At 39.0% G+C, this 18,033-nt stretch overlaps 1 long non-coding RNA gene across 1 annotated transcript in view; it reads left to right on the top strand.

Moving 5' to 3' along the window:
* LOC310736135 overlaps positions 1-17,811 on the top strand; it is a 44,701-nt gene extending 26,890 nt beyond the window's left edge. The window contains exon 2 of the long non-coding RNA XR_014536473.1: positions 17,593-17,811. This is a non-coding gene — a long non-coding RNA (uncharacterized lncRNA). The remainder of the gene's footprint in view (positions 1-17,592) is intronic.
* The last annotated feature ends 222 nt before the right edge of the window (positions 17,812-18,033 follow it).

Here is an 18,033-nt window from a genome sequence, read left to right as displayed (position 1 = left end):
TGAGTTTAACTGCGAAAAGATTTGAGCAAATGTTCCGGCTTTCTGCATTTAAACGTTTATTCAACATTTATTAAAGAAGGCTTCAGTCAGTTTCTGTGCTTTGAGCTGAAACCGCTCCTTTAAGTTTACCGCCGCGGGGAAAGTCTTCAGGACAACCAACTTTTTGCTTAGATGTTCCACGGTTATTTTTTGTCTGATTAACTCTGAGACGGAGATAATAGAGAAGGTTGGGGATCTACCAGGTGAACTGTAATAACAGGAACAAACATATTTGATGGAGCTTCTACATTATTGAATGTAACTGCAAATGGATTGTGAAGTATAAGTAGAATAGATGCATTTATTTGTCATCTGTACATTAGAGAACAGTGAAATTCTTTCTTTGCATATTCCAACAATGTTAGGAACCTGTGGGTCAGACTGCGGGATCAGCCATGGTACAGCACCCCTTTAGCAGAGAGGGTTAAGGGCCTTGCTCTGAGGCCCAACAGAGGCAGTTTGGCAGTGTAAGTAGTGAATATTATGAGGTCTTTAAATAATAAAATGGAAGCACATTTGGAAATGGGAGGTAGTATCTCACTTTTTACAGCATTGGACTCTGAATCGGAAGGTCACAAGTTTAAATCCCAGCACCACCAAGCTGCCACTGCTGGGCCCTTCGAGCAAAACCCTTAACCCTCCACTGCACGGTTGTAAGTCACTGTGGAAAAGGGTGTCTGCAAAATGCCATAAATATAAAATGAATGTCTTTAGGAGGTAACAGTAACATTTATAGCATTTTGCAGACACCATTGTCCAGAGCGACTTACATCTAATTGTATTCTTACAATTTTAGCAGCTATGGAGTTAAGGGCCTTGCTCAGGGACCTAGGAGTGGCAGCTTGTTGTGGCTGGGATTTGAACTCATGACCTTCTATAGCAAAGTCCAATGCCTCAAATACTAAGCTACCACCTCCCCTACAACAAGATAGACTACAACAATGGAACAAATACCCAATGTGAACTAATGTTTGTGGACAGCTGAGTATAAGATTCATGCTTTTCAAATGTCCCTTTCCACATTTAGTCTCCATTTTCTGTTATAATAACCTCCACTCTTCTGGGTAGATGTTCTACTAGATGTTGGAGTGTGTTTGTGAAAATGTTTGGTCATTCAGCCGTGAAAGCAAGGTTCTGATGTAGGTGAGGTGAGGAGGCCAGGGGTGCAGTCAATGTTCCAATTTATCCCAAAAGATAACTCAAGATCTTCCACTCATCCTATACAATTGTTTCTCGATCTTTGTGGTAACAGTGCAAGGAAGAACTACATATGGCTGGAAAAGTCAGGTATCCAAAGGGTTTCTCAATATAATGCCTGCTCAAGGCAAAAATAAGGAGAACATTCAAGCGTTTTTGAACATTATGCTGGGATTCTTCAAAGGATGACGCTATGAAGGCAGCTGCCTCCATGATGGAACCCAAATGACTCTCTTCAAGCGTATAGCTGTCTTTCCAGGGATACATGTGGGCCAGATAAAAGCACCCATTTACTATCTGTGTTGGATGGTAAAATTATACTCCATCTTCAGTAATATATGGCAGCTTACAGTCTTGGAAAGAAGAAGTTCCTCAACGTTTTCTTGGCTTGTACATCATACTTGCTCTGGGCTTTGGCCTACTGCTCAAAAGACAATGAATTCAAATCCCATTGTTGTGAAGGTAATAATAATAATAATAATAATAATAATAATAATAATAATAATAATAATAAAATGTATTTAAAAGGTGCCTTTTGCTCAAGGACACTATACAAATGAGTGTAAAAATCAAGACATACAACAAGCAACATCTATTTAACTGTTAAAATTGATCAAAAAAGGCAAATCGAAACGAAAGAGTTTGAAGACATGCTTTAAAAGTGCTCATACAGTCACATTTTAGAATAGATTGTGGAAGAGAATTCCAAAGTTTAGGAGCAGCCTAGTTCAATGCCTTAGACCCCAAACTGACTAAACAAACAGCAGGTACAATGAGGGAATATTAAGTAATATTGTTCTCATGCTTTTCAAAGACAGTATACTATCAAGGTGCCATCATTGGGCCTTTGAGCAATCCTGAAACTACCCGGCTCAGTTTTAATTTACTTTGGATGAAAGTGGAACCCAAATGCGTCAATTGTATAAATGTTATAGATAAAAAAACTGTTTTTATGGGTGGACCCTCTGTTGCATGATTGATTGAACCACTGGACCAGACCAGCATTCTATCAGTTACCTACTGCCATGACAGAAAACCTATAATGCAATGGGAATTTCACATATGGCTGTGTCAGTAGATAGAAAGAATTAGGCATGTTAGCACTACTACCCTAACTACTAGTCTAAAGTGTTTTAATATAAGCTGTGGTAAATAGAGATCAATGTGTTAATGTATGACAAGATGAGGCACAGCTAAGCTAGGTTCATATGGGTCTAGCTGGCTAAAATGGAAAACAAAGTACATTAGCTGTATTTATGCTCTGTTTTTACACACAGTAAATAGCAGTATATATATATATATATATATATATATATATATATATATATATATGTATATGTATACAGACCCTTCCCACTTTACAAACATTTACTTAACGAATTTTCGCAGATACGAACAAACCTGTCCTCGAAGTGAAATTTGCGTGGAATCGTAAAAATTCGCCGCTAACTAGTCGTCGGCCGTAGCTACGTAAACCTACATGATGCCAAGGACTGTAGAAAGAACATTTACTTATAATCTTATACTCCAGTACTTATGTTAGTTCTCTCTCTCCAGTATTCTGTATTGTTGAAAGATTTATGATCAAACTCTTAATGTCACCCAAATGAGGATGGGTTCCCCTTTTGAGTCTGGTTCCTCTTATGGTTTCTTCCATATTACATCTAAGGGAGTTTTTCCTTGCCACAGTCACCATGGCTGCTCATCAGGGATAAATGCACACCATTCACCTTGACTGTTGATTTCTGTAAAGCTGCTTTGAAACAATGTCTGTTGTGAAAAGCGCTTAATAAATAAACTTGACTTGACTCAACTTCACTTGACATTAGGAGATATGCGTAGTCAATAATGAACACAGTAACAACTTACGAACAAACTTATGGTACGAACGGTCGTTCGGAACGTAACTCTTCGTAAGGTTGGGAGCGTCTGTATATATATATATATATATATACCCTCTCATTGTCTGTGTGAGCTAGCACTGGCCTGGTAAACTATATATTTTCCAGATATTTTGTTTTCCAGATATTACCAGGTGAGTTTGGTCTCTTCAGTTCACTGTAGATAAAATGCTCCACTGCTCTCTTCTTTTACTATTGTTCTTTTAGATAGTGACAAACTGCTTCAAGTGGAGAATTATTCAGCACTAAAGAAAACCCTCTGCGCTACAGCCAGGTTATGCCCCTGATGGATGCATTTGGCCTACCAAACCTTGTACAGACTCACTCATGCCTTACTAAAGGATCTCAAGCATGTGAGGTCTGGGGCACTTCGTTGGCTTATAAATATGAGGATCATGGATGTTGTGTGGCCCGTAGAGGGCAGCTATGTCTCCACTTGGTCTCAGTTATAGATGCCTATAGATAGAAAATGAAGCTTTGCTGTCTGTAGCGATGTGTGCAACCTGACTGAAAATCAGTACATTCGGCAGAACCCTTTCTGTGCATATTTGAGAAAAAGAAAAACACATTCATTACTTGTTTTGTAGCAGCGAATTTGGGATGATAAATGTTATCATTTTATTCTGAACTAATGACGCTTCTCAGACGTGCCTTCGACTTACTGCTCTTAGTTTTACCTGTGCAATGTCTATTAGCACAAGTGAAGTATGAACCAACACCTTCTGTCCAATCACAATGAATTATGTGGTATAAATAATAGTGCCCAGGTAATAGTAAGACTTTAATACCCAAGTAATTACATTACAGTAGTAAGAAGAGGGAAAAAGAAGGACTCCAACCCAGTGGCAGGCTGTACATTTCAAACCTTGGAATTCAGTGGTGTCCTACTTGAATCAATCCACCTCTTAATACGGTCATTATGACACCACAGCCATAAAAACCATCAATATTTATTGAGAAACGCAGAATAACAGAGCGTTGCATCACAGACAGGAATCTCATACAGCAAGAATAAATGGCATTACTAAAGCAAGAAACCCAATGAACACATTTCAAGTCTTTACCCGCATACATCATCTCTAGCAGAAGCATCAATATTAACCTAATAAAATGACCCCAGGTTTTCTGCGTATTTTTGTCCATTTTTCTGTGCATCACACCATTCCAGAGGATTTTAAATATCGGCGAATTGTGTGTTTTGGGGGCAAATTGTACAAGAAAGAAAACTCAAAAGTAGAAATGGCTCATGAAAAAGATTAACAACAGTTTTGGCCGACCTTTCCATATGCTGTCCAACTTTTCTTACAAAATCCATCTTGTAAATGTCCTTGTAAGTATATCTGCGTTTCAAAGTATTTTTTCTCCTCTGTCAGCATTTGTGGAATAAAAAAAACAGCTTTTAAATATACATGAAAATATTTGAGCTTGTGCAGTTTGCTACAGATACAGGTTGAGAGCTCTGACTGGTGCGCTCTCTGACCATCCAATCAAGGGATGTAAAAATGCAGACGTGATTAAATGCCAGCTAGGGGGCCTCGGAGTGACCAAATTGCAATTTAATTGGTTAAAGCATTAGCTTTGAGCAAACATTGGCTGCTAGAATCTGAATGGATTGAAACTCCAGTGTAAATTTTGATAGATTACAAATGTTTAAAAATGTAATTCACTGATTTGGAGAGTTTAGATCATTAGAGAAGGCTTCTACTGAAGGCCTGCCACTGCTCAAATTCATTGGAATCTAACTAACATTCAGGAATACAATCCATTCCTGACCTCAACAAGGTGTATTACAACATAAAAAAAAAAAATCTAACGTTGTTTTTGTCCTTCAGGACTGATTGACATACCTGGCATGCTGAAGATCGACTGCTTTTGCACATGCAGACTGATCTCGAGAAACCAGAGGTGGGCTGGATTCTTAGGTTTCTCATACATTATGGACTGTATCTCACAACCTTTCTCTTTTTTTATCGCATCTGTAAAAAAGAAAAAAAACTTCCTCCTATGATTAATGACTGTTTGAGCCATTTGTAGATGAAACCAGATAGAAAAAAATTATAATAATAATAATAATTCACATTTAGCTGCAGACATTATTCCAAACACAGTTGTTGGCATTTGGTAATTAAAAGATTTGTTAATGCCATGCACGATTTAAAACCACTGCAGGCATTTAAATATGAGAATCCAGCATGCAAATTGCTTTCCGCTGCTGCTATTCTTTTGGTTTTGGGGTTAGAATAGGAGCTGTCGCTTTCTTTTCGGTAATGAGATGCACAATGCAAATCATTTGCATTTTTTACTATCTTGTTTGTGCTTGAATTAGTCATTACAGAACTGCTTTTCAATTACTGACTTTAAGAACGGATTATATAATCGCCTCTTTTTTAATCATATGTGCTGGTGTTGGGCCAGCAACACACACCAGGACATCGAGTGGTATCGATTCTACACAGCTCACGAAACTATTCCTCCATAAAAAATTCCATCAGTTGGTTAAGAACACACTTGTCTTGTTATCGGAAGTTTGCTATAAGTTAAACTGTTAACAAGTTATGAAGTATTAAGGCAATAAAGGGTTTCCTCAACTTGCCATATTTAAGTTATAGGGTTATGAAAGCAGCCGCCTCCAGAATATAATGCATCATAGATTCCATCAATGTCTATCCAGGTTTATACTGTATGTGGGACAGCTGAAAGATGATATACAATATTGTACATTATACACCGACCACCCATAAATTTATAGACCCAGATTGTTTTGGTCCCCCTTTTGCTGCCAAAACAGTCGTGACCCATTGAGCATTAACTTCTTCAGCAGTTTAAGCAACTGCAGCTCGTCTGTTGGATCGGACCACACGGACCAGCCTTAGCTCCCGATGTCAACATCCCACAAGAGCTGCAGTTTTGGAGATGCTCTCACCCAATCGTCTAGAGCAGTGGTTCCCAACCCCCTGGCTGCGGACCGGCACCGGTCCATGGGCCAATTGGTACTGGGACGCACAAAAAGAATACATAACTTACATTATTTTCATTTTATTTATTATCTGAATGTGAACAATGTTTTATTTTGGAAAATTACCGGATTCTCTCCAAAACATCTGTCTATGACTCACTCTTGATGCATGTCATGATGCCTCGGTCACATGTCTTACCTCCATCCGCTACCTTCTTAAAGGGGCTGCTCCGGGCCGCTAACACACAATACATTACCGCTAAATTGAAACCCCCAAGCGAGCAAAATGAACAAAAAACAACACTGTGGATTCACGTTTATTATTATATTTAGAAAATACAAGTTTATATGCCGGTCGTATCATTTTATTTTGTACCATTTATTCGCTACACTTTAAAGGCCGGTCCGTGAAAATATTGCCTGACATTAAACCGGTCCGTGGTGCAAACAAGGTTGGGGACCGCTGGTCTAGACTCCATAGTTTGTGCACCGCTCGACCATTTTTTCCTGCTTCTAACACATACATTTTGAGGACAAAATTTTTTTTTCTGCCTAATAAATATATCCACCCAATAACAGGTGCCATGATGAAGAGATAATCAGTGTTGTTTTACATGTTATAATGTCATAATGTTATACCCAACCTACCTGACCATAAGATTGATATGTGCTTTTTAAACATTCCATTCCACATTTAGTGCCCATATGCTCTTAGTGTATCCTCCACTCTTGCGGGAAGATGTTCCAATAGATTTTGGAGCATGTAATGAAGCTTGTTCAGAGTATGTTCAATCACAAAGGCATTAGTAAAATCAGATAGTGTGAGGAGGCATTGGGTTCAATAGGGTTGAAGATCTCTTCCACTCCACTTTCGGCTTCTCCCATTAGGGGTCGCCACAGCGGATGATCCGTATTCGTGATCCGCATGTTTGATTTGGCACATGTTTTACGCTGGATGCCCTTCCTAGCGCAACCCTCCCCATTTATCCGGGCTTGGGACCAGCACTAAGAGTGCACTGGGTTGTGCAATCCTAATGGCTGGGTTTGGTCCCCTGACCGGGAATCGAACCTGGGCCGTGGTGGTGAGAGCACCGAATCCTAACCAGGGAACCCTACCAGGGAACCCCAGGAGATCTTCCACTCTAACACATGTAAATCATATCTTCATTGTCATGTTGGAACAGGTTTGGGTCTCCTAGTTCAAGTGAAGGGAAATTTCATGCTACAGCATCCAAAGACGTCCTGTACAGTTGTATGCCTTCAACTGCTTTGTTGTGGGAAAAAAACACATATTGTTACATGAACACAAACAAAAGAGATTTAGGTGCAGAAATCATTTGATTCGAGGTTGATTGGAACTTTAGTCCAGAGTCATAACCATGACTATGTATCTTCATATCCTTGCCATATATATTCAACAAAATCTATTATACATTTCAGATTTATTACAGGCCCAAAGTCTAATGTTTGCTTAGGTATGTGTTATTTGAAATTAGAAAGCTTGTAGTCCTTCAATGTGCAGCCAAGCGGCACAGAGCCTGCAGCCAAATGAAAAGCTCTCAACTCAAAATGATGCGACTCATTATTGTTTGTGCCTCTTTGCCAGCTCATCTCAATGACATGGAGACAGCGAAAGAGAAAGAGAGCGGCTAAGAGGAATGAAGAGAGTTTGTTAGGCAAAACATTTTTCCAACAAGAGAGACATGTCCCATATGGTGGCGGGTTTTTACAGCACAGTGCAGAGAGATTAAAAAGCATCGACGGTTCCTCTGGGCCTCGCTACCTTTGCGCCACTCACATGCGGGCAAACGTCACCTTGATGGAAGAGATTTCCTCAGCAGCATTCGCGCTTGATGAAAAATTTCGGAACTAGGCCTCCTACCTGGAGACGTTCACTAAAAATGTGTTTTATAAGCGACAAAGCTTCACATGCACTGCAGTCCTCCTTGTCTATGGCTGAGAGTAACCTCAATTAATAAACCAATTCACTGCAAAGTTGCACAAGTCAAAACTAGGTCAAACTAGATTTTTTGACAGACTGATGTTTTTTGCCGAAATGTATCCACTTCCCATTTTTGTCACTGAATAGTTTCTAGAGAACTTTATTACCTATTCCGACAGTAATAAAAGGCCTGAGGCTTATCTCCATCTGAGAACTTATAATAGTCTCTTAGTGCTATGTGGATTCTGGCCTCCCAGTTGGGAAGGTTTCAGCCACCACATAGAGACAAAAGTTTGCCCATTTCTGACTGTTGACTTCAGACTGGACCAAGCAAATAAACCAAGCAAATAAATGATCATTTGTTTTCTGCAATGCAGTGATGTTACCAATAAATAAAGAACTAGTTTAATACGTGACATAAATCTGGGTTAGTGATCAAAAAGTTGGGGGTCCAAACTCCTGCATCGCCAAGCTGCTACTCTTGGGCCCCTGAGCAAGGTCCTCGATGGCCTCCATCCACATCTTCTTGATTCGATTTTAACAGATAGACCAGAGCTTATTTGTTTATCTGTACATCACATTGCCTTCTCTTTGCCCTCGGTAAGACACCAAACCAGAGGAAACATGAGCCAAGACCAGTCGCTTAGGTTGACTTCCAATGAGCCATGGAAGGAGAAACAGAACAGAAAAAAAAACACCATATGATGTGACAGCTGTCCTGGAAGAAGCTCTGCCCTGTTAGCTTTGGCTGTGTTTTGAGTGTAATGGGGGTTTCGAAACACTTGTGGAGCTTCAATTATGTTCCTGGATTGGGGGCTGTTTGGGGTCTGGGGGGGGGGGGGGGGGGGGGTAAATAAAATTTGTTTATGCGCACAAAGGACAAAAAGGCTTGACAATATGATTAAATGGGGAAGAGAGGCAGTGTGGCAGAGAAGACTGTCATGTCCTCATCTGTGGCTGCCATGTATCATCATAATGAATCATCATGAATGGCTCTTTGCGCCTGAATACCAACACACACAGACACACACACACACACACACACACACACACACACACACACACACACACACACACACACACACACCCACACACAAACCCACATATGCAGGGCTATGCTAGTGCTAGTAATAAACTGCTATTATGCAAGAGAATAGGTTTTTATTTAGCCAGTCCTTTGAATAACCTCTGTCCCCTTAACAGCACCATCTCACTGTGTAAAGTCATGTGAGCTATACTGCACATCATCCATCATCAGCTGGATATTGTGTCAACTTTCAAAGTAATGCTTCCCCTTTTGTAGTTGTTTCTGTGGAAACATGAATGATGAAATAGAAACTGGTACAGTATATACTGTATTCAGGCATCACATGTTCTCTTGATCAAATGTTTTATCATAAGCACTTCCTGTTAGCGCAGAAAGTCGAATACTTCTCGTTATGAAATTTATTTATATACATACAACAATTAGAAAAAAAAGAAAAAGAAGAAAAAATTTTATTCTAGATTTCCAAACAGGCAACTTTAGAATTTATTTAGATGTACCTTCATCTTATATACAGTTTAAGTACAAAAAGTATGTGGACAACTGACCATAAGACTGGTGCTTTTTGAACATCCAATTTGACATTTAGTCCCTATTTACTGTAATAATAACCTTCACACTTCTAGGAAGAAGTTCTACTAGATTTTAGAGTGTGTCTGTGAATATTTGTGCTGATTCAGCCAAACCCTGAATCAGCCAAACCCAAATATCATGAAGATATGTTTTACATGGGTTGGAGTTGAAGATCACCTGCTAAAGAGCTCTGACCTCAGAACTCTTGAACAGGATTAATTGGAACGCTGACTGCACCCCAGGCCTCCTCACCTCACCAACATCAGTTCCTGATTTTATTAACACTCTTGTGGCTGAATAAATTTCTATAACAAAATCTAGTGGAACATCTTCCCAGAATACCCAGAATATTGTAGGTTTTTATAAGAGCAAACAGGGACTAAGTGTGGAATGGAATATTCAGAAATCACATAGAAATCGTATGATCAGGTGTGAAAAATACTTTTTAATCAATATTTTGTATATTGAATTGTTACATTTGAATAAAATATTCTTTAAGTCTTTGAGAATATGGAAGGAAAATTCTTTAAATGGATGCTTCTGCTTCTGATTATTTAATAGTGTCATATTTATTTTTTTGATATTGGCCATGGATGGAATAGTCCTGATAAAAAAAAAATAAGAATTTCACTTTTGCTTGTGAAATTATGCAACATTCAAGTCTTTAAGTTTGTGGACGACAAATCCATCTTTGTCCTCATAACTGATGGAGATGAGACAGCCTACAGAGATGAGGTGAGGGTGTTATCACGATGGTGCACTGAAAGCAACTTCTGCCTTAACATCAGCAAAACCAAAGAGATGATAGTGGACTTCAGGAGGGTACAGAAGATTAACTATAACCTTTTACGCATCAATGGAACCATAGTAGAAAGAGTCAAGAACATTAAGTCTCTGGTGCCCACCTCTCTGACTACTTGTCCTGGTCCGTGCACACCATGTTAGTTGTTAAATCAATTCATCAGCGACTCTACTTTCTGTGCAGACTCAAAGAGTTTGGCCCCCTCCCCCAAAATCCTCACCAACTTCTAAAGATGTATCCCAATTGGATACCTGACCATTTGGTATGGCAGCTGCATGGTACTAGATTGCCCTACAGAGCAGCACAATCCATTATTGGAAATAAACTCCCAGCCTTGAAGGTCATCTACCAACACGAAGTCTGAGGAAGGTTTACAAAATCACAGATGATCCCAGTCACCCAGCACACAGCCTGTTCAACAAACTGCTTTTAGGCAGACCGTGCTGGAGTATTCACTCCAGAACCAATAGGCTGAAGAATAGTTTTTAACCTCAGGCTATCAGAATCATCAACAAACTGTATTACAGTCTTGAAGCAGACCACAACTGCCAACTGACTCTGTTATACATTTTATACATATTTGCATGTTTAACTGTACAATTCTTAAATCTCAGAACTACTACCGTAATTTCCGGACTATAAAGCGCACCCATAGATAAGCCGCACCCACTGAATTTTACAAATATTTTTATTTTTAACATAAATAAGCCACACCTGTCTATAAGCCGTAGGTGTTTACACTAATGAACTTTACACAGGCTTTAATGAAAGACACGTTACACACGGTGTAACGGGTAAAATATGTTGCGCTTCCTTTAGGAGCATAGCGGTATTTTGGGAATAGCCTGCCACTGTATTCTTCCGGTATTACTGCGCGTGTGTAAGACTGAGGATTATGTGCTTATTATTTTCTGATGCTCATTTCTAAGTTTCTTTGACTGACCCGTAACGCTGTTGCCAAGAATAATAAAAAAGCACGAGTTTTGGAAACCTGTCTGTGCTTATATGATTTCTGTTGCAACTGGAGTTAGCGAGCTCTTCCTTCACCCAGACTCAACGCGTTACAATGGCGTGTATCTACACAGTAGCCGACCAAGAAAGTCATTGTTCAATGTCTTCCTCCTTCCTTTCACAACTATTTCTCTCGGGAGTTTATCTTTTGGCATCATCGTGCGTTTAAAAATGACCCGATGGAAGTTTTTTCTCCCGATGCCGTGCAGCTAAGAACACAGGTGAGGTGCGTTTTTTCGTTTCCGTTCGGAAATTTAATTAGTCTAATGTTATGGGGTTCAGTTTTTTGGCTTGAAGTTTTTTGGCTTGAAAAGTAGCGACTTATAGTCCAAATAATACGGTAATTCTCTAGAAATACCATCGCACTCAGTACTATCACACCTCACTTGCACGCTAAGTGTCTTTGTGTATTTTTGCACACCTACTTTAATAGATACATTCTACTTGTTATCCTCTTGTCTTCAAAATTTTAACATAAAATACCACGTGCTAATGTCATATATGTAAATATTCATATAATTCATTTATTATATATATATATAAAAACAATTCTGTACCCACTTGTGATTAATGATATCAATTATAATAATTAATTCAATAAATTATTAATATTGCTGTTGTTTGCCTGTAGCCTTACTTATGAATTTCATTGTACAAACTGTCACTAACATCTGTAAATAAATCATAAAACTTGAAAAATTAAAACATGGCGAAAACCCTTAAATGTGCATTCTTTCTGCACGTGCATTCATTTGTAAAAATTTAACAAGTTCAGTTCTCTGGACGAAGATACATTGCAACCTTAAGGCTAATACCTCCCGAATGCCTATTGTTCTATATAATTGGTTTTTCCAAAAAGCACAACAGCAGCACTGATACAGCACATTTCTAGAGATTGATACGTGCAGCGGTGCAGTTTATGCAAGTTGTCGCTTTGCTGTAGGTCGGGTGATGTGTGTTTAGGCAAATTGAGCATGTTGATAAATCAAAATGTTTGTGTTTTTCATAAAATGCATGCATTTAGGTGAACAGTCAATATTGTTTGTTTTTGTATAAAGGTATGGAGTGTAACAGATTTTTTTTCATCGAGTCACGGATTACGAAAGTGGACACGCCTCCTCTCGTGGCGCTTCCGTCCGTTCTGTCCTCGCCTTAATGATCCTCTCCAAATGAGACAATTTTCACCCGTGCGTAACACAGTACAGCAGCTCAGTTTCACGTGAGCGGGATTGAAAGCCGGACGTGAGGTTAATGACATATCGATTTCGTATTCGAAAGTCTGACTTTTACAAACTGCTTTTCAGCCTGGTGAAATCAGCTACAGTGTTCAACAAGGTCGAAAACTAGACGTCGATTGCTTTGTTTTCCTCGCCAGATTCCCTCATTACCTTCTACAAATATCTGAAGTTATTTTTTTTTCGATCGGATCAGAACTGCGCAGAAGTCTTGGAGGTTTCGAATCCAGATACCAAACTCCGCTCTAAAATGTAGTTTTACTGTACACCTCTCGAAGCTGTTTTCCAAATTCCATACATATCTTTCTGTATTTTAAGACAAATAATGTTTCCCATGTATGAGCTCCTAAATAGTGATCAGTAACTTGTTATGTACTTATCTCCAGCACCTGTACATACGGACAAGTACATTTCAAGGTTTAAATTGTTCACTCTGTTTTAAGCACACACTTTAATCCTCAAACAGTTAAATACATATTAGTAGAATAATTTTCTCTCATGAATAGGCATATTTCTAAAGCTAAACCCATCCAGGAGTTCTCTCTAGTGTGCATACTGTATGTCTGGCTAGTTGTATACTCTGACCATGCTAATATTTTCACACAAGAAGTAATATCGCAGGTTTTTCTTTGTTCAGGATGCATCATTATCAATGCTGGGATTGAGAGTTGCTTATAGTTTGTATATCTTAGACATGAGCATTCAATGTCACCTGATTCTTAGTAACTTGTGTATGTTATAGAAATTAACAGTCACAAAAAAAGAAGTAGAAACTGGATTAATAATGGCAATTACAGCCAAACTGACTGCAAAGTGTCCTCTTTTTCTTCTATCGGCTTCTCCCATTAGGGGTCGCCGAATCACAGCAGATCATCTGTCTCCATACCCACCCTGTCCTCTACATCTGCCTCTTTCACACCAACTACCCTCACGACATCCATGAACTTCCTCCTTGGCCTTCCTCTTTTCTTCCTTCCTGGCGGCTCCATCCTCAGCATTCTCCTACCAATATAACTCATGTCCCTCCTCTGCACAATTCCAAACCATCTCAATCTCGCCTCCCTCACCTTGTCTCCAAAACGTCCTACATGAGCTGTCGCTCTATTAAACTCATTTCTAATCTTGTCCATCCTCGTCACTCCCAACAAAAACCTCAACATCTTCAGCTCTGCTACCTCCAGCTCCGCCTTCTGTCTTTAAACTGACTGCAAAGTGTATTTTGTAAAAAAAAAAAAAAAAATCCAGATATATTGCTATGATTGATTGATAGATACACAATTCACTTTACTTGAACTAGAAAACCCAAACATGCTCCAGCATGATAGTGCACAAAGAAAAATACATGAAGATATTGTTTACATGGATTGAAGTGGAAGATCTTGAATGGTCCACTTATAAAGCTATGACCTCATCCCTATTGAACACCTTTGGGATGAACCACATCTGAATCTTATGTTCGGGTGTCCACATACTTTTGGTCATATAGTCAAGATATATAGATAGATAATCTTTGCACACACACTCACAAAATGTATTTCCTGACATGATGTGAGACTGGCTCACTCCCTTGAATTCAGCAAGCCCTGAGCAACTAAACACACTCGCTTCACTTTCTGCTAAAACCCATGATGGCCCTAATTGCTTAATATTAAGTATGCTGTTTGTTTCAAGATCAGTCCTGTGGTGTATTGGGGCATATCCTAAAAAATAAACCTTATTTCAACCTAAAACCATGTTAAAAATTAAGGAGAAAAAAAACAGAATTAATGCATCCCACCTGCTTACAGTCGACTTGTAATTACAGTTCCTTTTTTGTGGCATTGTATTATCACAGAGGCTGATTGATTGCTGTGTAATGAGTGTAATTAGTGTAACACTCTTGAGCACTGACACGTTATGTGTGTAGCCGTCTCTCTGTTCTCCATACTTAGACCTGTTTCTGATTGAAACACTGCTTTAACAACTCCAGGCTTAGATTGGTTTCTGCCTTACACAGATGACAATTTAAATTTAATTGAAGCTAAATTTGTTTGTTTATTCCTCGATCTTCAGGAAGTACTTCACCTCCGTCAGGGCTGTGATGCCTCTTTTCTAGGAACGGCAGACGTGACGCGGGAATGGATGCCATTTACATTTACAATGATATGTATTTTTTTGAGCAGTTGAGGGTGAATGGTCTTGTTAAGGACCCATCAGTGGTATTTAGCTGGTGCTGCGATTTGGACTTCCTGTTTTGAAGTTTAAGATCTTAACTAATAGAGTTGTTAATAAGAGTTGCTAAAAAAAAAAGAAGAATCACAAGGTATTTGTCATGTGTGGTGGTTTACTTTAGCATTGCTTAGTTTTAATGACCAGCTTATTGATTTCTGTCCATTTTTTACACAATCTTTATAAGCTGTGACAGAATGTTTGTGGAAGTGAGCGGGAGCAGGATTAAGAAAAACTGTTCCGTGCAGGGTCTAATATGCTAGTTCATGCACACGCATTGATATCCAAAGGCTATTTAGAGGAAGCAATCCACCAACTAGGCTGTTTTGTGAAGCTCGGAGGAAACCAGAGAACCCTGAGGAAAACTACACGGTCAGTAAATCCTTCCAGGCTCCATATGGAGATACTGTCAAAGTGCAAATTCAAACAACAAAGACCTTAGTGCACCAACCAAGAAATTATCACCAGAATCTCTAATCACAAATACTGTATTTCAGGAAGAACATATGAAATGAGGTTCTTCACCTGAAATAAGACTTTGGTGCTTAGCAGTTACCTGAATCCAAAATTCCTGATTATATATATATATATATATATATATATATATATATATATATATATATATATATATATATTCAAGATCCTGATGAAACGGTTTCAATTTTGAAAAGATGCCGGATTTCATCCCAGACTTTTTCCCAGAACGTCCATGTAGAATAAAGCGGAAAAATTGAGCACTTAGAACAGAGAGAAAGAAGGAATGGTGATTACTGAATGGATTCAGAGCAGCCTTCTTCCCTCGCTGAAAGGGAAAGAAGACAATGCATCAGTACAAGAGAGAATAATCAGAGAGTTAGAAAGAGAGAGAGAGAGAGAGAGAGAGAGAGAGAGAGAGAGAGAGAGAGAGAGAGAGAGAGAAATCAATCTCAGGTGTTAACAAGATTGTGCCAAAAAGAAGGCCTGAATCTCTCTCTCTCTCACTCTTTCTCTCTCTCTTTTCCCTCACAATGGCTGCTACAGACATCTCCAGCTCTTTGCTCTTGTCGCAAAATGTTCCAGACAAGTTTTCATGATATCATCAGAGCTTTTTCTTCCGCCTGATACAAAGCATGACCTTTTCCAAACTCCGAGAGTGTAATTAATCTCTGCCAGTTTTCCCCTTTCATACCTCTGACACGTTGTGTTTTTAGCTTTGCCGCAAAATTTCATTTCGCAAAGTCATGCTAAGCAGCACCGTTAACGATTAGCCTACACAACAGCTCATCACTCAGGCTAATACCGGACAAATTATTGACCATTATTGTTTTATTACTCATTTCTTATCAAGCGCATTCCACAAACAACGGCCGTATTAGCGTATTAGCTAATAGCCTTCCTGCTGAGCATTCAGTGATATAATACAGGCTTTCTGGTTTACCCAGAATTTTTTTTTCTCCTTTAGACAGCCGTTTTTCTCCTGGCCTTTTTTTTTTGAGACCGTGGTATTTATAGCCATAATTGAACAACGTCGGGGCTTCAGGTTCAATTGGAGTCAGAATGGCCAAAGCCAGGAAAGGATGAAAAATGGCTCTCTTTTAAATGCTAATCAGTGTAGTTAGCATTGAACTCTCTTGCTTGGGTGGCAGAAAAAAAAGAAAATAATTTTGGCTATATACACAAAGAGCTTTACATTCTTTTTTCTGGCACGCTGTTGTAGATTCTCTTATTGGCTTGCACTATATAATAATGTGCACAATTAAATTTTCCTAAATAAGGTTTATTTGGTGTAATGAGACTAAGAATGTCTCTGGTGCTGCTTAATGTGTGAAAAAATTTACAGTGTAAGGCTGTTTTTCCCTAATAATGTCATCTCTAGACTGGGGTCAATACAACATCATCACAGTTTAGACTACATGAACAAAAGTATTGGGACACCAGAACTTTCCAGAACTTTCCACACAATTGTATAGGATGTCAGTATAATAAATCTTTTGCGTTCACAACCCAAACCCGTTCCAGCATTGCAGTGCCCCTGTGCAGAAAGAGTTCTATAAAAATATGGTTTACATGAAAAGGAACATCGTGAGTGGCCTGCTATAGAGCTCTGATCTCAACCCTACTAAACACCTTTAAACTGAATGTGAACGCTGAACGCACCACAGGCCTCCTCCCCTCCCCTACATCAGTACCTGACTTTACTAACACCCTTGTGGCTGAGGAACACAAATGTCCTCAAGCACACTAAAATCTAGTGGAACATCTCACCAGAGGAGTGGAATGAATCATAAGAGCAAAAACCATACTTATGATCGGGTGTCCTCAAACGTTTGGCAATATAGAGTATATCATATATTATATATTATATTCCACTTGACATATTCTTATGAGAATACAAGGTATATGATTTTATTACGCTACAATAACATGCTCCGACAGCTAAAGTGCAAAAAAAGAGAAAGCGGATGCAGATACAGATATTTTTTTAATAAAGTGTGAGCACGAATCAAACAAAATGAAAAGCAAGAAAACAAAACAAGACAGCCGATGTAGTGAAAAACCCATACCATTAAAGTAAATATTCTTTATTGTTTATTCTCTATCCACTGAATTTTTATTTTGAACATAAATAAGCCGCACCTGTCTATAAGCCTACACTGTCTACACTGAAACTAATGTACTTTACACAGGCTTTAACGAAAGACAGTGTCTGTTACATGGTGTAACAGGTGAAATATGTTGTGGCTCCTTTAAGAGCATAGCTGCATTTTGGGAATAGCCTGCCGCCACATTTTTTCCGGTATTACTGCATGTGTGCAAGACCGAGGAATATGTCCTTATTATTTTCTGATGCTCATTTCTAAGTTTCTTTGACTAACCCGTAACGCTGTTGCCAAGAAAAATAAAAAAGCACGAGTTTTGGAAACCTGTCTGTGCTTATATGATTTCTGTTGCAACTGGAGTTAGTGAGCTCTCCCTTCACCCAGACTCAACGCGTTACAACGGCTTGTATCTAAACAGTAGCCAACCAAGAAAGTCATTGTTCACTGTCTTCCTCCTTCCTTTCACAACTATTTCTCTCGGGAGTTTATCTTTTGGCATCGTCGTGCGTTTAAAAAAAAATAAAATTTTCTCCCAATGCCGTGCA

This window comes from Silurus aristotelis (assembly GCF_946808225.1).
Source record: "Silurus aristotelis genome assembly, chromosome: 13".
Classification (NCBI taxonomy): domain Eukaryota; kingdom Metazoa; phylum Chordata; class Actinopteri; order Siluriformes; family Siluridae; genus Silurus; species Silurus aristotelis.
This window is presented reverse-complemented; position numbering and strand designations above follow the sequence as displayed.